At 36.7% G+C, this 24234-nt stretch overlaps 1 protein-coding gene across 1 annotated transcript in view; it reads left to right on the top strand.

Annotated features, from left to right (window-relative positions):
• The first annotated feature begins 10112 nt into the window (after positions 1-10112).
• The window catches only part of LOC127433850 (tripartite motif-containing protein 3-like), a 49476-nt gene continuing 35354 nt past the window's right edge, over positions 10113-24234 (top strand). Inside the window, exon 1 of the mRNA XM_051686123.1 lies at positions 10113-10310. The gene's annotated coding sequence lies outside the window, so the exon portion shown is untranslated. The remainder of the gene's footprint in view (positions 10311-24234) is intronic.

Here is a 24234-nt window from a genome sequence, read left to right as displayed (position 1 = left end):
TTGAGTAATCTAACGGAATACATTACCAATTACATTTTGCAGCATGTATTCTGTAATCTGTAGTGGAATACAATTCAAAAGTAATCCTCCCAACCCTGTGTGTGTGTGTGTGTGTGTGTGTATATGTATATATATATATATATATATATATATATATATATATATATATATATATATATATATATATATATATATATATATATATATATATATATATATATATATATATATTGCATTGCATATTGCATGAAATATACAGTATATTGCATTAAGAGAATGAAGCCTACATTTAGGGACCATTAAGATTTTTTACATTGTGACTTTTTTAGGACACCTTCTAGAAGCACTTTTATCTTATTTATTACCGGTGCTCATTTCCATAACACCCCCGGTGTTTTACTATTCCATTATTTTCGATGATGATTCACATTTTTCTTAAATTTTCTGTGAAAATGAATAGTACCAAGTGAGTTCTACTATGATGTACAGTATAAAAACTGTAATGGTAATGAGATTATCATGATGATCAAAGGCATCATTTACGGGATGTCCCTGCCACTTTTTGCCTTAAGGGGCGGTCACACTACACTTCGCGCTCCATTCACACCCATTCAAACGCATCTGACTGCAGCAGACTGGAAACGCAAGCTCATGCAAAGAAATTTCGTACTACTCCTTACGACAAACTTGCAGCAAATTTGCCACTGATATTTTTCATATGCAAATTAACTTTGTGGCAAATTGTCCATTTTTGTCAAAGGTTTGCCGGAGGTTCACCACTACCATTGAAGAGCTGCAAACTTCTGGCAAACATTTATGGTGAATCAAAAGCTCATTTGCATGTGAAAATAACAAGCAGCAAATTTGGGGCAGTTTGCAGCTAGTTTAGAATTTTTGTATGGGACTCTGCATACCAAAGTTCAAGCTTGGTGAACTCTGAACCATGACTTTGTGCGACAAGAGGACACGCGACCACATGCTAACCTATTGGCTCAATTCAAAGAATACATATTTCAAAGCTGTGAGATTTATTGTTACAGTAATGTGAGTAGACAATATATTTCTAATACATTTTTAATAAAATATTATTTGTTTTTGTGATGTATTATTTACTTACACCAGAAGTCTCATAATATCCTGCGTGCTCAAAGTCTAGTGTGACCGCCCCTTTAGCCAGTTTTGTCCCAACAGGTAAGTGTTTAATGCAAAATAAACCTCCATTTCTTGAGCAGGAATGTCCATTTTGTTCATGTGTGTTATAATAAGTGCCAATCCAGCACTGGAGTTATCATGAGAGCTCGTTGCAGCTGTTAAAAATGGTGCTGTGATAATAAAGTTATATTAGTGCGGGCAAGAACCTGGAACTCTTTGTACTGGAGTCGGAAATTTCATTCTGATCTATGTATTTATCCACTAACTAAGAAAATCCCAGTACTGACATATGGATCAAGTTATCAAATTAATTATGTGAAATATTTATTGGAGTGCTCAAATTGGTCATCAAGAATTACTCTTTATCAAAACAGTAAAGATTTTTTGACATTATCTGCACATAATCTAATTAATATTCATACGTTTGTCCCCACCACTTTTTAAAACAAAGTAACGCCCCTGATGATCATCTTTTTTAAGCACTGCGATAATGAGAATTGGGGGCAAATGTGCGTAACTGTCATGAAAATGTTACACAAATAAAAAATAAAAAAATGACTTAGGCTTCATTTTCTATATATAATATTTATTTTGTTTATTTTGATATTGTAATAAAAAAGACCAGGACATTTTCCTGACAGATTTCTTGAGAATCACCCCACATGTCCATATTTAGATGTATAAGACCACTTGATTTATGCTCTATTTGAAACCCTAGTGAAGAGTCACAATGCTGTCTAAGAACTTAATTTCTAACAGCTACATTTCCACCCTTTCTTTATAGATCACAGAGTTTGAAGAACTCTAATTCAGCATGATTTTTGAAATCAACAACAAAATGTTGAGGTAAGTTGTTAATTCCATTATGAAATCATTATAATCACTCCCAAAATGTAGACATTTACAGCTAAAAAATAAAAAAACAGTTATGAAAGAGTATATTTTTGCATAGTAGATCTTGCATTTTAGTACTAAAATCTGTAATTGTGATGCATTATAATTGATCACCAGCTTTATCAATATCTTTTTCTAAATAGCACTATTAAATATAATGTGACTCAGTACAAACAATGTCATCCAATAGACATCCATGAGTTTGCTTGCATTTGATAGCAGGACAATAGTTGATATGCATTTGGCCACATAGAACTGAGTCAATTCCAGGTTCACATTTGCCGGGAAAGTGTAATAAGTGGACATAACCCTTTGAAGCTTACTGACACATTTCATCAGTCGTTACTCAGCAAAGTCACAGGTAACACTGGATATCACCTGTATTTGACCTCCCAGACAGTTAAATACAGAGACTTACTCATTCTCTAACTAACAATGGTGATTGAATGATTCACATTTAGTATGTAGGATCTGAAATAGAAAAAAAATAGAATTACTTGCTTTCATCCTGTGTAATAAAGAACAGGTATTTTATGCACTTAGAATGCCCATTGCTTGTTGTCACAAATTCCTTCTGCACATTCTGTACTGACACCAGTTTTGTGCTATACATAGTAACAACAAACATACAGTAGTTGTGTAAGAGAAGCTTTTAGTGCAGCTGTTCTGTTGTAGGTGAACTTTGTTCCTTAAATGATTAAGAAAGAATGAGCTTTAAAGTTGTTTTAAATCCCTCCGGTTCATTCCTAATACAATACTCTCATTAGTGCAGACGGTGGCAACAGGGAGTTAAACCTCTTTAACTCAAGTGAATATTTAAGCTTTTCATACCAGGCTGTTATTAAGTAATTAAGCACATGCATTCCCTGTTTGCATACATGAGGATATTGAATACAATAAAGGATCTCTGGATAAATGCTGATGCATTATCTCAGGACAAGTTGTACAGGTGCATCTCAATAAATTAGAATGTCGTGGAAAAGTTCATTTATTTCAGTAATTCAACTCAAATTGTGAAACTCGTGTATTAAATAAATTCAGTGCACACAGACTGAAGTAGTTTAAGTCTTTGGTTCTTTTAATTGTGATGATTTTGGCTCACATTTAACAAAAACCCACCAATTCACTATCTCAAAAAATTAGAATATTTTGACATGCCAATCAGCTAATCAACTCAAAACACCTGCAAAGGTTTCCTGAGCCTTCAAAACGGTCTCTCAGTTTGGTTCACTAGGCTACACAATCATGGGGAAGACTGCTGATCTGACAGTTGTCCAGAAGACAATCATTGACACCCTTCACAAGGAGGGTAAGCCACAAACATTCATTGCCAAAGAAGCTGGCTGTTCACAGAGTGCTGTATCCAAGCATGTTAACGGAAAGTTGAGTGGAAGGCAAAAGTGTGAAAGAAAAAGATGCACAACCAACCGAGAGAACCGCAGCCTTATGATTGTCAAGCAAAATCGATTCAAGAATTTGGGTGAACTTCACAAGGAATGGACTGAGGCTGGGGTCAAGGCATCAAGAGCCACCACACACAGACATGTCAAGGAATTTGGCTACAGTTGTCGTATTCCTCTTGTTAAGCCACTCCTGAACCACAGACAACGTCAGAGGCGTCTTACCTGGGCTAAGGAGAAGAAGAACTGGACTGTTGCCCAGTGGTCCAAAGTCCTCTTTTCAGATGAGAGCAAGTTTTGTATTTCATTTGGAAACCAAGGTCCTAGAGTCTGGAGAAAGGGTGGAGAAGCTCATAGCCCAAGTTGCTTGAAGTCCAGTGTTAAGTTTCCACAGTCTGTGATGATTTGGGGTGCAATGTCATCTGCTGGTGTTGGTCCATTGTGTTTTTTGAAAACCAAAGTCACTGCACCCGTTTACCAAGAAATTTTGGAGCACTTCATGCTTCCTTCTGCTGACCAGCTTTTTAAAGATGCTGATTTCATTTTCCAGCAGGATTTGGCACCTGCCCACACTGCCAAAAGCACCAAAAGTTGGTTAAATGACCATGGTGTTGGTGTGCTTGACTGGCCAGCAAACTCACCAGACCTGAACCCCATAGAGAATCTATGGGGTATTGTCAAGAGGAAAATGAGAAACAAGAGACCAAAAAATGCAGATGAGCTGAAGGCCACTGTCAAAGAAACCTGGGCTTCCATACCACCTCAGCAGTGCCACAAACTGATCACCTCCATGCCACGCCGAATTGAGGCAGTAATTAAAGCAAAAGGAGCCCCTACCAAGTATTGAGTACATATACAGTAAATGAACATACTTTCCAGAAGGCCAACAATTCACTAAAAATGTTTTTTTTATTGGTCTTATGATGTATTCTAATTTTTTGAATTGGTGGGTTTTTGTTAAATGTGAGCCAAAATCATCACAATTAAAAGAACCAAAGACTTAAACTACTTCAGTCTGTGTGCATTGAATTTATTTAATACACGAGTTTCACAATTTGAGTTGAATTACTGAAATAAATGAACTTTTCCACGACATTCTAATTTATTGAGATGCACCTGTATATTACAGCCATTTTGTGGAACTAATTGCTTTGCACAGAGATGCAAGAAGTGGACTGTTCATGCATTAGGCGAGATGCTCAAAAAGAAAACAAATATATGTATACCGCAAAAATTATAGTCCTAGCATATATTTTTGTCTTGTTTTCCAGTAAAAATATTTTAAAATCTTTAGAACAAGATACATTTACCCGTAAAGCAACACTGCATTAGCTAGACTTGTTTTCAGAGAATGTATCTTTAAAATAACTGTATTTTGTCTTACTGTACTGGCAGATTCTGTTGCTTCTCATTCCATTGTTTAAAGGATTTATTATATATATTTTTTCCAGGAAAACAAAAACTTTTTGCAGTGTATGTTGATCGATTGTCACATTAATAGACAATAAGGGTCCAAAAAAAAGTGCATACAGACACTGGCTAGTACATTTTTAAATTTCTTGCCAGACTTTTGACAATAAGTGTATAATAATGATATGAGCTGTCACTTTTTGAAATTTCATGTCATCTACACATTTATAACTAAATATTCCCAAGACTGGAACCTAACAATAAAAATAGAATTCCACATCTAACATTTAAGTGCTACTTTGTTAAAAGTAATATATATATATATATATATATATATATATATAATTATACACTGATGAGCCAAAACATTATGACCACTCACAGGTGAAGCACATAATGTTGATCATCTCCTAACAAGGCCACATGTCAAGGTCTGGGTAGATTAGATGGTAAGCGAACAATCAGTTCTCGTAGTCAACGTGTCGTTCAGGTGGATGTCAATTTGACATGTGCCACCTATCTAAACATCGTTGCAGACCAGGTACAGACAGACAGACAGGCCACTGCCATCAGTGGTATTTCCTGATGGCAGTGGCCTCTTTCAGCAGGATATTGCACCCTGCCACATTGCACACATTGTTTGAGAATGATTTGAGGAACATGATAAAGAGTTCAAGGTGTCTCAATCCGAGACATCAAGATCTTAATCCAATTGAGCATCTGTGGGATGTGCTGGACCAACTAGTCCGATCCAAGGCAGCTCCACCTCGCAAATTACAGGACTTGAAGGATCTGCAGCTAATGTCTTGGTACCAGATACCACAGGACAAAAATATATAAACCCTAAAAAAAATGTAAAAAATTAAAATAAAAAAATGTTTTTTTTTTTTTTGCATAATTATGCATAATTTGTACTACTTACAAGTATTTACATCGAGTTTATATTGATATGAGGAACAAGCGCATATCAGTGGTACTGTCTCTTTAAGAAAAGCGGCAGTTCAGCAAGCATCTCAAAGAAGTTTCGGTTGAGCGAATTTTTACCACTCAGCTATGTGTGATTAGAATAATTTTTTCTTTCTACTTTTTCACCAACAACTTATAAATAACCGAAAGGGTATTTAAAGAGTCATAATTCAATGAAACTAGATTGCGTGGATAGCATCTTTGGACGCACATTACATGGAACAAGTCAAACCAAACTTTTACTCTCATATTAATTGCCTGCACTAATATTTATCGTACAAGTTCTCACATTGAAATCTGCAAGCTCTCGAGTTTTGCAACACATTTAATTCATAGAATTCCAACAGATGCTTTACACAGGTTTGTAAAGCCATGAGGTAAAACGGAGAATGTTGTGAAAACAGTTGGTGGAAAAGTTTACCCTGAAATTAGAGTTGACCTCATAAAATGCAATGTAAATGGAACTATGGCATGTCACGGCTCAACTAAAGCGACGATGACTTCCGTGATTACTCCATGACCCACTGCAGCCAAATAAGATCAATTTCCTTTATAGTAAAAGCTCTCATGCAAAACAACACGCCGTGAAAGGATCTCAATGCTAAACTTATTCACCACTTCACAACTCAATCACTGGTGAGTGAAATCTGAACATTTTCTAGCCAGTGGCTAATAACAGACATTTTTAATTGCCTAGCATTAAATGTGGTTGCATATGTGAGTGATTTAATCACACTGTAGAGTACTGTACTGTATATCATCTCATACTGCAGGCTGCAGTGTTGTGCATAGCGTTTGTTGCAGTCACATGCAATTTAGGGTGCAGTAAGGGTCCTGTAGGTCTGTGCTCTTCCTTTATGAGTCCACTCCAGGCTGCTGAGAGCAAGAGAAAGAGAGGGGGAGGAGGGGGGGGGGAGGAGGGGGGCAGTCTGCCATCTGGGTTCTGCTGCACTGGATGCAGTCTCCATGGCAACATCGCTCTCTCGTGAAATCCAATCAAGGGATCTGATTGGGCCCTGCCCACCCCCCTCAATGTGTATGCAGTTGTTGCTTTTATTAGCTAAGCCACGCCCCTTTAAAATAGACCCCCCCCCCCCCCATATTATTTTTCTCTCCACCCATTCTGACACGTAGGTTGGCATTTAGGTTGGGGATACTGGTTCAAATGACTGTGAGCTTCTTGTACAAGATCTCCAGCAGTGTTTCCCCTTCAGTTGACAGAACGGCTATTTTTATCTTGTCTTGTAAGGCTGATGTAATTTAAGTGACCCCTGCCACCCGTCTCCTGCAAGCTGGATTATTATTGTTCAATTCTGCTCTGTTTGGTCTTGTGATAAGTTTATTTTGTGCTTCCACAGTTGTGGCTGGTCTCACTTTTTATGCTGCCTTAGTCAATTATCTTCAGTAGCTCTCATGCAATTACTTTGTAATTAATTATCTTGTTTTCCCTGATCTTTCTCCTATTATTGTGTTTCCTCCTATCACTTCTTCTAGGAATCTATTTCTCCCACTTCTGAATGCAAATAAGCCCTCCAGTGACATTTTTCACTGAAATATTACCAAAATTCTAATTATATTCAAATTTTAAAGACATTATTTCAGTAAGGGGGGATAATTTACAAGAACTCTGATTTTTAAATCAACTTTGTCTCATACGTCCAAAAGAAGACACAACGAATCAGTATAAACCAATGAGTACTGGGTTATAGCTATTGTTTTTTGCAAAGAACAACAGTATCTTTCTGTTAACAAAAGTGCGTAAAATGATCAAAAGATTAAGCCCATTCATCGTCTCTAATCTTAAAGTAAAACAAGAAAAGAAACACTTCAATAGACGATTCTATGTTAACTTAGTGTTGCACTGTATCATATATACCAGTGCCATAGTACTATCACAGACTCAAGCTTCATAACTCTGGCGGTACCACAGTGTTTTTTTTTTTTTTTCATTAAATTCATTTTCATACATTTAGAGTTAAATTGGGGCGGAACAGCATTCCAGCACCTCCAATTCAAAAAAGAAAAAGGTGTTAGAGTTCCCCCTCCTCAAAAATGCCAATTTAACCCTGTTTTTGTAGGCTATGTACGTACGTATGCTTATGCAGTGAGACGCTCATAAGAGCAAGCCAAGGGATAGACGAGACACAACCATCAAAGACTTCCACCTAAGGGGCTGTTCACTCCAAACACATACATCTTTTTCAATGAAAGCATGTGCTTGACATCCCTGACCATTGCACCGTGTTTCGCAGTTTTTTCAGCATAATTTTTTACATGCTGTGCCAATTTAAAAGGAAATTCGGCCTTTAAAATGCATCTCGAGGTACTCACGTTGTGATTTATTAGTTGCACTGTGTCTGTTTTAACCCAACAATGCAATCAGTCTGAATGGCCCATAAGTCATCATCAGTGCTTGGCAAACATCCAAAATTCGAATACTCATTTAAGTGTCGATTGTGCATTTTTATCTTAAAATCAACTAATATTCTAATTTAAATTTAAAATCCTTATATGTGCACACAGTAAAGCTTCCATAAACCAGTTTGAACACACATGACATGGGGCTGTGCCTCTAAAACTAGTGAACTGCCTACCTAGACAGAATTTTTGGATTTTAAACTTGCCTATAATCCTCAAAAATGCTGTCTAGGTAGTGCAGCTTACTAGGATTGGAGACCCAGCTGAGGAGCAGTCATTTATTTACTTGCAGATTCAACTCTCTGCAGGACCAGACATCACAGTGTTGATCTCAGAGTGAAATTCTGAAACAGGATATTGACTTTTCTTTAGCTAAAGTCTGTCTGTGCAGACCTAAATTTGAATCACTGCCCCCAGTGGCCGAAACAGGAAGTGTTTTTGAATGTATGGCATATGTGAGCTCCAGTTTCCAGGTAAAATACCCGCTGAGGGGCACCAGAAGCAAGTTGTGAAGCGAGTTGTTTTTAGCTGTAAATGATGTAATACAGTGAAGAGGAATGCGTATTTTATTAACTCTACACCCCAACCATAAACCTAACTGTCAGTAGCGGAAAAATTTTTTTAGAGGGTAAATGGACTCTTAGAATCATGCTAGTCACTGAGTATACAAACGCGATTACTTCCTGGTTCCTACGCAGGATGAGAACCTAGGAAAATGGAACCTCAGAATTGCGCTAGTCACTGAGTATACAAACACGGTTACTTCCTGGTTTATACGCAGGATAAGAACTTGGGTCTCTTATCCTGACACAATACACTTCTTAAAATGCTGGAACCGATGCTAAAATGTCTGATGGAGATGGTGCTTGTCAATAACTCGGCATAATGTGGTCAATGTCAGGGTACTGGAACATTCAGAAGCAATATTCCGGTTTCCACAGTCAGGAAAAACCTGGTAATATCACAGGATTTTAAAATAAATGGAAAAGACTTGGAAATGTATAAAATCTTAAAGAGCCAAAAACAATTTTTTATAGTAAATATACATTTTTCTAGTTATGCTCAGCTAAATCATCAGTCTTATCCGATGGAAATTCATCAATCAAAAGCTGTGGGAACCAACCCAGTCTCATGACAAGTCGTAATTATAGTATGAGATGGTGAAATCAAACGAGTTGGCTTGTACAAAAACGTATGACTTTTACTCCCATAGAGAAAAAAACAAAACAACAACCCAATGAGCCATGTTTTTATGATTTTTCCTAAGTTTAACCCCAAACCCAATTATAAACTCTATCACCTTACCCAAACCCTAAATAAAGTGTTGGATAGTAGGCAAGCTAAAATTGTATGCCTGTATCATATCAATATGAATTTCTGTTTGTTGACTGATTGGTCTGTAAGTTATTAAAAGTCTTACCTTTTCTTATGAGCCAAGTCATTGGATATCTTACGATTTCTCCATCTCGTACAAGTTGTCATCAGACTGTTGACTGAAACCCTGTCTCTGATTTAAATTCCTTAGGACATTTTCAATAGATAGTCCCAGACCAAAGCAAAAGGAAGTATTGCTTCTAGTGTGATGCTTCCTTTTCTTTATTTTTTATTTGTAGGGGTATTCAGGGCCTATGTTTCAATGCCAACTCTTACAGAGAAAAAGTAGAGATTCTTCTGTATCTAAAGGATGTGTCCTGTCCATCTCTCTTCCATTTTCCTGTTGCCTTGCATCTTCACTCAGAGCATTGGCCAACCTCATCCCCACCTCTCTTCCTTTCAGCCAATACCCCTTCCACTATCTCCCCTTCCCCTCCCTTATATAAGTCGCTCTGCCTCTCTCTCACACACTCATTATATGCCCTCGCTTGCTCACGCCTTCCGCTTGAATCTTCTCTGCTTTTTCTTGCCTGCTTTCTGGATTGCTCATTTTAACTCGCTGTTTCTTCATTGAGATGAGGGGCTGTAATGTTGGATGTGCTTGGATGCTTCGCTGAGACTTGGATGCTTCACTGAGATCTGTCTGTCTCGTTCTCTTTCCCTTATATCCCTCTCTCTGTCAGCTGAAGAACTCACGTGAGTACGGCAATGGGGAGCTCCCCCCTTTCCACTCCTTTACTGCAGTCTGCAATCTTTTCTTCAATAACCTCTCTATCCATCTATCTTTCTTGCTCTCTGTTGTGGATTTTATCATGCACTCATTTCATTAGCTTTAAGAAGGACTGTGATTAATAATTTACTGCAGTGTCTGGCCTCTCCCTTTCAGTCAGCTGGGTTTCTCTGATACACACACACGCATGCACGAGCACACATGAGTGAAACGAAAGCCATGCAGATAGATAATAACAAATATCTTATCACCATGCTTGCCTTTTACCACTTATGTAAAACAACAGCGCGTGAACATAAGAGAAATGTATATCATGTGGAGTGAGTGTGTGTTTTTGTGTGTGTGTGTGTGTGTGTGTGTGTAAACACAAGAATGTTAGCTGTCTCAATTCAGAGGCATGTGGAATCAGTGTTTTTCTGTGTCTCTCCCTGATATCACCAGCTTTGCTGTCTGTAATTTGTAATAATCTGTGCGTGTCATGCAGGAAGATTACATTTGGATGGTGTAAACTGAATTGGACTGCTTCTACTGGTATATTTGCACGTTAATCATTGTATCAGGATTGTATTTGTCAAACATGAACTAAGAAAAAAAAACAGAGATTAAGATTCTCTGAAGTGTTTTCTGTGCGTTATCTTGATAAAACAGTGCACATTCATGAAAAGTGTACTATATTAGGAGAATGTGCCGTTAATAGCTGGGTTTTGTTTGGAATGATATCACTGTGGCTTCCTGTCTCTTAGCAATGGTATGAACTGTCTGTAGACAGACGATGTGAGATACATCTTAATGATGCAGCATTGATCACAGTGAGTTCTATGAAATCCCTTAGAAACATCTCCTAAGGGAGGTATTCAAGAACAAATCAGTTATTGTTTTTTTATATATTGCACTCTCTGTTATGGTGAAGTTATGTGTACAATCTTTCATGTAAAATCTTTCTTTAACATTACTAAAATACAGTTGTTGATGGGCTACATTTATACAGTATACTTACAAATGTGTATATACTGTACTTGATTGGGCTTATGGATCTCCAGAGGAAATGTTTATTGCTCAGAGTTTGCTCTGTTATAACTCAAGAGACTTAATGGAGTTAACAGATGTCTTATATTTATCATATTTGTCTCAAATGTTTCTTTTACAATTCCTTAAAGGAGAAATAAAAATAGACACACATGAGACAATTGCTGACATTCAGTCAATTAGAGTATGCTATAACATGAATGTGTATAGCATAGCATAGCTCATATTATTTGGTTTTTGAAGAATTTTATGGGAAATGTTTGAGTTTGTATTGAAACTATTCAAATTCAAATAATACTTTCATATTTAATTGACTTTTGACATTTTTTCCAATGTTCTCTTGTCCTACTCATTGAATAGAACAGAATAGAATAGAATGATATTTTAGAAAAACTTTACAATAAGGTTCTATAGATTAGTAGGTTAATAGGTTCTATTAGTAAATGGATTGGGAATCATGAACTAACAATGAACCGTATTTAAAGGAATATTCCGGTTTCAATACAAGTTAAGCTCAATCAACAACATTTGTTGCATAATATTAATTACCACAAAAATACATTTTTACTTGCCCCTCCTTTTCTTTAAAAAACAAAATCTAAAATTTGGGTTCCAGTGAGGCACTTACAATGGATGTGAACTGGTCCAATTCGTAAACGTTAAAATACTCACTGTTTCAAAAGTGTAGCACAAGATGTAAACAATATGCATGTTAACATGATTTTAGTGTGATAAAATCACTTACTAACCTTTTCTGTGTAAAGTTATAGCCAATTTTATAACTTCGTTGCCATGACGATGTAATATCAACAAACCCTAGAATGACAATTTAAACAACTTTACAGCTCAAATAGTACAAGTTTTAACAGAATAATTAATGTAAATGCTTTTATAAAATTATAAGCTTCACCCATTCACTTCCATTGTGTGTCTGACTGTAACCTTGATTCTTGCTTTTTTTAAAGAAAAGAAGAGATGACTTGTATTTATTTATTTATTTATTTGTGGTAATCAACATTATGCGACAATTGAGCTTAACTTATATTGAAACCGGAATATTCCTTTTAAGGCCTTTAAATGACACCTTAATAACGATATATATATATATATGTTTTTTGTTTTTTTTTACATATATCCTATTAATTTGATTTAATGCTAATTAATAAATAGATCATACTATTCAATGTTAGTTCACAATGCTTAAAGCATCATGATGATGTTTATGTATACAACTATCAATGTTCAAAATGTTTATAAATAAATATTAACCAATTTAACATATGTTGTAAATGTATTGTTCATGGTTAGTTAATTTAACTAATGTTTTAAAATATCAATAACACTTTACAATAAGATTGTAACTGTTAACATAGTAAATGCATTACATATCATGAACTAACAATGAATATATTTACAGAATTTATTAATCTTTGTTAATGTTAATTTATAAAAATACAATTGTTCATTGTTAGTTCATGTTAATGCATTAACTGTTAACATATGCAACTTCTAATTTTAAAAATGTTTTATTATATGTTGAAATTAACATTAACCAAGATTAATAAGTGCTGTAAATGTATTGTTCATTGTTAGTTGTTAAAGGATTAGTTTACCCAAAAATGAAAATTCAGTCATTGTTTACTCACCCCTGTGTTGTTTTACCCCTATATGACTTTCTCTCTTTTTTTTTAACACAAAGGGAGAAATTGTGAAAAAATGTTGTGATCAGTGATGTCATACAATTTCAGTTTATGGTGATCACCTCTTCAAGCGTCAAAAGGACACAAAAGTATAATTCAGAAGTCTAATAAATAATTCCATGATTGTTATGAAAGCATACGATAAGGTTTGGTTAGAAACTAACCAAAATCTAATGTATGTATTTAGTGAAAATGTTCACTGACCGTTGGTCTCCTGTGCACGTTCATGATAGGGCCAGCCTGATCTCATTAAAGGTGCTGTAAGCGGTTTCAGCCGTTCTACTTCCATGAGATTGAGCCGTAGGATAAGACACACCCCTCTTTCCAAAACCCCGAACTCCAAAGATACCAAAATGAGCTTTATTGAGAGCAGAAACGGTTGTTAAAAACAACAGTAGTAAAACAGCAGCCTCAACTGACAACTGTTATGAATAACACTGCGTAAAAATGGCAGTAAGTCTCGTTAATTCGCTGCAACTACAACACTATGAGAACGCGCAAAATGATTGACAGGCAGAAAGCATTGTCCGTGGTCACATTTTTATTTGCTGTTTACAAAGTCTAGTGCTGTCACAGAGACTGGTGAGATATCTCAGGACACTTATTTCAGTGATATCTTTCAGGGAATAGGACATTTTTTGAAAAAAATCGCTTACAGCACATTTAATATATGTAGCCATTTGTACGTTAGTATTTGTAACATTTAAATGTAAATGTTTGCACGCTTGATTAGATACTAAAACATTCAATATGGACGTTTGAAAGCATCTAAAACGTAAATAATTTTACGTAAAATTTTAACGTAAAATATTGAAAAATCCATGACAAATGTTATTTGAATACACTAATCTATTATAAATATATTTATAAATGCATTTTTACTGTTTTATAGATATTTTAGATCCCTTAACCCTACACCAACCCTAAACATAACATAAAAATATGTAATAAGTAGATTAATGTAGTGACAATAATTTTTGTTACAATATATACATTTATATATATTTTACAGCCGCTTATCCCACACCTACTCCTAAACCTAACCATAATTATTTAGTAAGCATATAAAACACGTAATAGGCAGATGCATTAATCACAATAATTTATTCTGAAAAAATGCAACAATCAGTACAAAACTAGGGTGATGCACGCCATCCGATGTGCTCCCTGATGGCACACAATAGCTTTGTGTGAGGTAGAGAGTGTAAGGTAACTCCGTAACGGCACTGTCAATCATTCATATCATTTAAACATATACTTCACAGAATATGGCAGTCCTAAACGGTCACGAGACACTTGAGATCCAACGGCTGTGTCTCGTTTCGAAGGCTGCATGCTAGGTAGGATGCGTCCTTTGAAGACTGCAGTATACCGAGCGTCCTCCTTTAAACAAATCTCGTTTAAACAAGACGGCCTTCATAGGACAAACGGAAATGGAACGTAACATAGTTGCTATGACAGCACGCCACGCTTTAACAAGCGTGAGCGCTTCGAGTGAGAAAGGAACAAAGTCCCTTTAGAAGGGAATGTATGAGGTACATTTTAGGAGAGTTATGAAGATGTAAAGAGAAAAGAAATGAGATATTACAGGTGTACTTTTAGTCTAATACTTTATTTTAATTATATAATAATATAATTATAAATATTATATACTCCGTACCCATCTACTGAGGTACTTCAACTTGGGAATTCACATTACTTGCGTTTGAACATCATATTTACCTTCAAATTGGCGACATTTCCGTTGAAGCAAAGAATTGTGGGTTGTGAGTGCCCACGAAGGATACACCTCATGCATCCTCCGAATTCCCATGAAAGAAGGTCGTATTTGAAGGCTGCATTCGAAGTATCCTACTTGCTTTTATGAAATGAGACAGCCTCGATGACGTATGCGGCCGACAAATGCGACCTCTGGAGGACGCATCCTTCCAAATGAGACACAACCAATGAGCATTTGACATCACTGTCATAAAACCTGTGTTCGTGCTTCTTGAAGCGGCAATTTTTGATCGTGTCTAGAAAGGATCCCTCTCTCATCAATCTCACGAGATTCTTACACAGCGTTAATTTGAAGTCGCACAGCAACGGAGAGCGCTCTTAAAAAATTATTTTAAATTGTCTGTTTTGATGAACAGTCAGTTTTTATGATCAATTTAAGCTCAAAATTTAATATTTCACATAGTAAATTTGATTAGCGCTACGTCTGCTACTTTCGGTCAGTAGATCAATCAGCTCTTTGATTGGTGGTCTAGTGGTAACATATTTCACCCTTTGTATAAGAGCTCAAGGGTCTAATCCGCCTGAATGCAACTTTATATTTTAATAAACAAAGATTGCATCCGCACTTCAGTGGAAGTATATCTTAAGTGGGGACACATTTGTTTGGAATTTTTGTTTTTTGTTTTTTTGCAATTCAACTGCAGCTAGTTTTTTTTTTTTTTTTTTTTTTTCATAAATTACTATTCATGTCAAATAATTAAGTCATAATAACTAATACAACATAATAAGATTTAAAGTAATATGTGCCTTAATAACATGAACTTCTGTTAAAATATTACTGTATCCTAGAAACATGGGATGCTATATGAGATTTCAAGAAGACAACAGGATTTCTTAATAATAATAAGGCAGAGGCTATTTGCACTAAGTGTAAATAGCAACATCTTTGCACTTAGTGCAAATAGTGTTAGACAGATACTATTTGCACCCCTAATTAACAGTGCATCACTGCTGTGTGTTTATTTATAGTCCCACAGACAACCTACACCAACCTCTACCCCTAAACCTAATCTTAACCTTCACTTTCAAAAATTAAACATGGTTTTAATACAGTAACCATAGTATCACCATGGTATTTTATAATAACCACTAAAACATGGTTATTATGTTAACATGTTGCAGGGAATTCATATTATCACAGACTTCAAAGGGAATAAAAACTCTGCCGTGAACACCGCTGCCTCTCTCCCGGATGAGCTAAATACTTTTTATGCTCGTTTCGAGGGAAATAACACCACCCTCGCAGAGAGAGCTCTTGCGGCCGAAGCTACAGAGGTTAGTTCACTCTCTGTCTCTGTAGTGGATGTAACCTGATCCTTCCGATGGGTGAATATCCGTAAAGCCGCAGGTCCAGATGGCATTCCGGTTCGCGTCATCAGAGCATGCGCGAACCAACCGGCTGGTGTTTTTACAGACATTTCCAACCTTTCCCTCTGCTTTAAAACGTCCACCATTGTGCCTGTACCAAAGCAATCCAAAAATCACTTACTTAAATGACTGGCATCCTGTTGCTCTGACTCCCATCATCAGCAAATGCTTTGAGAGGCTAATGAGAGATTACATCTGCTCTGTGCTGCCCGCCTCACTGGACCCATTGCAGTTTGCTTACCGCAACAACCACTCCACTGATGATGCCATTGCACTTACAATACACACTGCTCTCTCCCATCTGGAAAAAAGGAACACATATGTGAGAATGCTGTTTGTAGACTACAACTCAGCATTCAACACCATAGTGCCTTCCAAGTTTGATGAGAAACTCTGGGCTCTGAGCTTAAACAGCTCTCTGTGCAGCTGGATCCTGGACTTCCTGTCAAGCAGATGCCAGGTGGTTAGAATGGGCAGCAACATCTTCTCATCACTGACTCTCAACACTGGAGCCCCGCAGGGCTGTGTTCTTAGCCCACTCTTGTATTCCCTGTACACACATGACTGTGTGGCAACACATAGCTCCAATGCCTTCATTAAGTTTGCTGATGATACGACGGTGGTAGGTCTGATCACTGACAATTATGAAACAGCCTACAGAGAGGAGGTGCACACTCTGACACGCTGGTGTCAGGGGCACAACCTCTCGCTCAATGTCAGTAAGACCAAGGAGCTTGTGGTGGACTTCAGAAGAAAAGACAGAGAACACAGCCCCATCACCATCAATGGAGCACCGGTGGAGAGAGTCAGCAGCTTCAAGTTCCTTGGTGTCCACATCACTGAGGAACTCACATGGTCCATCCACACTGAGGCCGTTGTGAAGAAGGCTCACCAGCGCCTCTTCTTCCTGAGATGGCTGAGGAAGTTTGGAATGAACCACCACATCCTCACACGGTTCTACACCAGCACTGTAGAGAGCATCCTGACTGGCTGCGTCACTGCCTGGTATGGCAACAGCACCACCCTCAACTGCAAAGGGTGGTGCAAACTGCCAGACACATCACTGGATGTGAGCTTCCCTCCCTCCAGGACATATATACCAGGCGGTGTGTGAAAAAAGCTCGGAGGATCATCAGAGACTCCAGCCACCCGAGCCATGGGCTGCTCTCACTGCTACCATCAGGCAGGTGGTATCGCAGCATCAGGACCTGCACCAACCGACTTCATGACAGCTTCTTCCCCCAAGCAATCAGACTTTTGAACTCTTGATCGCTCACGATACATACACTTTTGACATGAATTCAAAAGTTTTGAAACACTTGACTGAAATGTTTCTCATGATCTTAAAAATCTTTTGATCTGAAGGCGTATGCTTAAATGTTTGAAATTAGTTTTGTAGACAAAAATATAATTGTGCCACCATATTAATTTATTTCATTATAAATCTAAAATTTTATAAAAAAAATATATATATTTAATTGATGACTTGGACCAAATAATAAAGAAAAGCAGCCAATAAGTGCCCAACATAGATGGGAACTCCATCAATACTGTTTAAAAAGCAGCCCAGGGTGATACCTCAAGAAGTTGGTTGAGAAAATGTCAAGAGTACATTTCTGCAAATTCTAGGCAAAGGGTGACTACCTTGAAGATGCTAAAATATAACATAGTTTTGATTTATTTTGGATTTTGTTTAGTCACAACATAATTCCCATAGTTCCATTTATGTTATTCAATAGTTTTGATGACTTTACTATTATTCTAAAATGTAAAAAAAAAACAAACAAACAAAAAAAAAAAAAATTATAATAAAGAATGAGTCTTTCAAAACTTTTGACCGGTAGTGTATATCAGCACCGCACTTTATTAGCCTCGGACTGGACTCACATTTTATACTTCTCTTAATAACACACTGGCAACTGACTATCAACAGACAGCTGAATGTCAACACAACACTTCATATTCATATTCCGCTGATTACAGTGTATTTTTATTGTATAGAGTCTTCTTATTTTCTGTATACTGTATATTGTATATTATTAGGTGTATATTGTATATTGTGTTGTGTAACAGATGTGTAAACTGTGTTATGTGTAAATCAGATGTTTATTGTAATTGTCATACTGCTATGTTGCTTGGAACCGCACCCAAGACTTTCACCTACTGTTGCACTTGTGTATATGGTTGAGTGACAATAAAGGGATTTGATTTGGTTTTATTTAACACCACATTACTGTAACACCATGGTTACTTACATTAAAACTATGGTTTCCACCAAAACACATGTTAATTTTACCCAGATCAAACATTTCTCTCAACTCTCTGACCTTCATAGTGACCAAATCACTGCAAGGAAATCAACCTTTATATACATTTTTATTTATGATTATAAGTAATATTAAAGAAAAATATTAAGAGTTGAGACAGGAAACAGGATAGGGAAAACTGGGTCAAAAGGAAGACTAGAACTCAGGTCATCCACATAGAAATATCACATCCACACCATTTTATCACACTAAGCCATTGGAATAACACTCAAGAGGCAGTTTGTCTTTAATTTATTTGTTTCCACCAGACTATTTCAGTGCAAATAGTCGCACTGTGTGGCAGGTGTTTTCACCTAGTGAAAATAGCCACTCTGTGATAATAATAATAATGTTATATTACTGATGTTATTGAAGTTTTTAATGCTCTCCATCATTAATACACTGATATGCGAGCTTAAAAATCACAGATGAAAGCATTATAACAGAATGCGCACATGCGAGAACTTGACGAGAGAGGGATCCCTTCTGGACACGACCACAATTTTTGAATTATAAAAACGAAAGCAACGTGGGTTGACTGTTACGGCAGGGGTGCTACGGCGGATGGAGATGGAGATCGTTGAATAAAAGGCTTGAATTTGAAATTCTATCTGAAGATTTGGATAATAGCAAACAAATAAAATGGATTACTTTTATTATTGTTTTATGGCGCTTATGTGTTTTTTTTTTTTTTTTGGCATATTCTGAAAAATCCTTTTGTGACCCTGGCATACAAAATTAAAATTAAATGCTTAATGAATGATTAAACGAGTACAGATATTTTATTGTAACATTTTAAGGTTTAGTCTTGGTTAAAGTGATATAATCTTTTAAAACGTTGTAGCCTATAGGGCAGCAGAAATCATACCGAACTGAATGAAACTATGTTAAAATGTCATATTATAATGTCAACTGCGTTAAATAAATGTTAACTAATCTAACTGATTATAAACGCAATGGAATTAACTGACAAATTCCATGAATTAAATATTAAATGATTCAAACAGTATACGTAAACATTTGTACATTTCTAAGGGTGTTAATACGTAAAATGATGACGTTTAGAGGTTGTAAATACGTCAGTATTGTACGTTTCGGTGTCTGTGCAAACGTAAGACAGTGTACGTTTGTTAGTACCAAACTTTACGTAAGATACATATGCATTCTCATGAGATCACTTTGGATAGGGCACGAGAGCAACAGTTCACGTGGCGCCCTCGCTACATTGGGACGTTCAAGCGAAAACTCGTTTCGTTTATCTAAATACAGGTCCTCCACAGTGATAGTGACAACAGAACACAACACAGCTGCACACAAAACAGAGAACTGAACTTACTAAACATGTCTGAAGAGTTTGTAGTCAAAGAATAGATGCATTTCTATGCCCAGCCTTATTTGTTTGAAAGGAGTACTCGGAAATCAAACCACAGTCACACCGTGTCCAAACCTGACAGCAAACGACACGCGATAAAAGCTATCTTTGCTATGTTAATCAGAGTTTTTAACTAAACCAGCCGTGACAAGCGATGGTACATTCTATTGATCGCTTGTTTTCTATTTTCGGCATCGCACGGGTAACTCCATCCACTGTGAACTAGCACCAGTCCAAAAACTAAATAAAATTTATAAAATAAGACTGGCCATAGAAATCCATAAATTCTTTACTACAAACTCTTCAGACATGTTTAGTAAGTTCTGTTCTCTGTTTTGTGAACAACTGTGTTGTGTTCTGTTGTCGCTAGCGCTGTGACAGACCTGTTTTTAGATAAACAAACAAGCTTGAAGAGGTGGTCACCATCAATTGCCATTGTATGATGTCACTGAGCACAAAATGTTTTCACAATTTCTCCCTTTGTGTTAAGAAAAAGAGAGAAAGTCATATAGGGTTATAACAACACAGGATTGAGTAAACAACGACTGAATTTTCATTTTTGGGTGAACTATCACTTTAATGTAGTTAACGAATACAACCTTATTGTAAAGTGTTTCCAAAATATTTTTTACAGGTTTGATTTATAATCTTGATTTATACTGAAAGGTCAAACAGGGATTTCATGGTCACAAATGGCATTTGATGTCCTTCCTTGAGTTGGAGTTTTATGGAGATTATGATGTATGGAAAGGCATTGAGATCGAACTCAGCTGACAGATGTTTCTGCTTTAGTGTAGTGACGTGAATTGCTGTATATAGGCATTGTTTGTGTATGTATTCATGTGTGTGCGTATGTGCGTGTGTGTGTGTGCTCTTGCTCAACGGATTACATTAAGGCCATCGCCAGTAACATACAACTGTTATTGTGATAGTTATGGCTGCCTGGGTGGTTTTTGTTTGTGTGTGTGTGCATGAAATCACATGATAAGTATTGTAACTTTGATGTCACAGTTACTACGGTCAGTCAATAGAACCTTTCGCCCCATTTATAAAGACGTAAGCAGTCATTCAAGTTGAAGTCATTCAAACAGATGTAACCACACCTACTCACAAACAAACGTGAACCGTTCTGATGTGACATTCATGATCATAATTCAAACACTATAACCAGTTTCTGTTTAAAAGCCTTTGCAGGTTGCAGCTCTATAATCCTCACAATCTATAATACTCACAAAGCACAATCTTTGTTCTAATGCAAAGAAAAATCTTCTGATCCAGGGTTGCATTGACACAAATGGCAGTTGTTTTATTAGCTTGTTTTAATGGGTTTTTTTAATGGTTTTTAATGGTTGTTATCAGTGTTATCACCCAGCTGTCAACAATAAAATAAAGATTCTCAAGCCTATAATGAAATATCGCTGATATGCCTTATGGCTGTGTAATCACACTGGCTTTGAACAAAAATATGTAACACAGTTTAGTGAGCAGAAGTTGTCCTCCAGAGCTAGCAGTTTGATTGACAGAGAGTAAAAAGATCACTGTCTGAACTTGTTAGCTAAATATCTGACCTCTTTAGCCTGACGATGGAAGGATATATGCTGTTTACAACACTGTGAATTCTGTGGCGTTCTGTTAGTTTTGATTTGTATGTTTGTTTGTATGCCTATTTTGTCATTTTGCCAACACAGTTAAGTAAATCTGCCTCCCATTTGTAAGGAAAATTAAATGAGGGCAGTTTGTGGGTACATTTATACACTTATAAACAGAACAGTTACTTGTAAAATGTTAAACGTACTGTCATATTTAACTGTTGGTAGAACTACTTTCTAAGGCCACATCCACACTAATCTGTTTTCAGTTTCCTTAAGTCATAGTATGCGATAATGGAGAGCGTTTTCAAATTCTCAGTTTTCGGTGGTGGATGAGACGCGTAAACATAGTCAAATCGATGCTTTTTAAACAAAAAACGTAGACACGCTTTAAGCAGTGGCTGTCAAATAGTTTTGCTTTAGGACCCAGATTTTACATTTGGATAACAAGTGGCGACCTAACAAATTAATTTACGTCAAAGTACAGTTTAGTTTGATGCTCAATGTCAACAACAAACTGAAGATAAGGAAAGCATTTTCTCCTCCCTTTAAAAAGTTTATAAAGGTTTCAACTAAACCTTTATCCTGGCTATTTATCATTATATGGTTAGTTGCTTTTTAATATTTGCATTTATCATTGTTTTTTGCTCTACTGTCCATATCAGAACAGACCTGCGACCCATTTTGGATCGTGGCCCACTAGTTTTAAAAGGACCCGAGAGACCTGTCTATTTGAAACAGCTGACAGTGAATGTCATTGTTCACTTGAAACAGGAATGCAAGACACCAAGCCACTGCTGCATAAAAGATCCCCAGTGCTTCTGAGTGTGTGTGTGTGTGTGTGTGTTGTGTTCACATGCATGAATATGTGTGTGTGGGTTTGATGTGATCAAACATGCTGTAATGGGATAACACAAGCATGACATGCACATCCTCTGCAAAACAATCATTTGTAATGCATTCTCAAGTCACCATACTTTGATGTCTTCCAACTGGGCTGTAGGAGGTATGTTTTGAATCTAAATTATTCTCCATAGATCAGAGTGTTGTAATTTCTGTCTGTGTCTTTCTTGGTCTGGTTACAGACACTATTGACTATTGTTTGTGGATTATGAAGCTGCTGAGAGAGAGAGAGAGAGAGAGAGAGAGAGAGAGAGAGAGAGAGAGGAGGAATTAATGAATGGTCAGGAGAGATTGAAATAGTGCTGCTTCATACATGCATGTGCATACTGATAAACTACACTGAAACTTAATTATCCTTCCATGTAATGTTTGGATTTAATAGAAACTGATTTTGGAAAATGGCATTTACAACCCATTTTACTTCCAAAATGTGACTTTGTTTTCTGGATAAAACAAGATATTCAACAAGAAAATATGTAGGGTGGAACTTGATTTTATCCATTGGGAATTTATTGGATTGTAAAAAGATTAGCGTTCTTTAGCAGAATGAAGCCAGACCTGAATGTGAGTTTGCTAAAACAAAGCTTTAAAACCTATTTGGCCATTGGTTAACATTATGCCAATAGGGTGAACAGCCTAGGTGACATTGGCGGAAAAGAAAAGCCATTTCAGAGGTAGTAAATATATTATTTTTATGAAAGATTACAAAGCATTTTTTTCTTTGGAATAATGTTGACTGATGAATTGTGCCAGGGCCGTTTCTAGCTATAAGCGGTATAAGCGGGACTATTAGTGGAAATCTTTAATACATTATTCTCCATTACAAATTACACTCACTGAGCACTTTTTTAGGAACACTATGGTCATAATAAAGTGCCCGGCATAGTCTTCTGCTGTTGTAGCCCATCCACCTCAAGATTCATGTTGTGCATTCTGAGATGTTACTCTGCTCACCTCAATTGTACAGAGTGGTTATTTGAGTTACCGTAGCCTTTCTGTCAGCTTGAACCAGTCTGGCCATTCTCTGTTGACCTCTCTCATCAACAAGGCATTTCCGTCTGCAGAACTGCCACTCACTGGATGTTTTTTGTTTTTGGCACCATTCTGAGTAAACTCTAGAGACTGTTGTGTGTGAAAATCCCAGGAGATCAACAGTTACAGAAATACTCCAACCAGCATGTCTGGCACCAACAATCATGTCACGGTCAAAATCACTGAAATCAATTTTTTCCCCCCATTCTGATGGTTGATGTGAACATTAACTGAAGCTCTTGACACATATCTGCATGATTTTATGCATTGGACTGCTGCAACACGATTGGCTGATTAGATAATTGCATGAATAAGTAGGTGTACAGGTGTTCCTAATAAAGTGCTCAGTGAGTGTATATTATCAGCATAACAATTTGAGTGAAAAGTTGAATTGAAACAATGTATTTCAGAATATCTTGGTATTTGTTATATCCTTTTGCTTTTACAACATACACTTGAGCTGGCTTGAACTCCACAAGTTTGTGCAAAACATGATGATCCATGTTCCAAAGTCCATCTTGTGCTCTTTAAGGGAACTGAGGAAATCTGACCTAGAAATAGTGCAGAATCTTAAATAGTTATTCTTCATTTTATGTAATGTTTTCTTTATTTTACATTTTTCAAAAGCCTTAAACTTTATTTTTAGGTTTAAATGAGATTTTAAATCCCATATTTCAGTGTAGTTTCAGACTTTTGGAGAAGAGGTTAGGAATCCCTATGTCTTTGCTGATGGTTTGGAGCTCCCACCCCTTTTTGGAGCTCTGCCGGCAGCAATTTCCTTCTTGAACCGTGTGTGGAAGCGTCGCCCCCTTGGC

Source organism: Myxocyprinus asiaticus, chromosome 43 (assembly GCF_019703515.2).
Source record: "Myxocyprinus asiaticus isolate MX2 ecotype Aquarium Trade chromosome 43, UBuf_Myxa_2, whole genome shotgun sequence".
Taxonomy (NCBI): Eukaryota; Metazoa; Chordata; class Actinopteri; order Cypriniformes; family Catostomidae; genus Myxocyprinus; species Myxocyprinus asiaticus.
The sequence above is the reverse complement of the archived record's forward strand: the minus strand, read 5'-3'. Positions and strand labels throughout refer to the sequence as shown.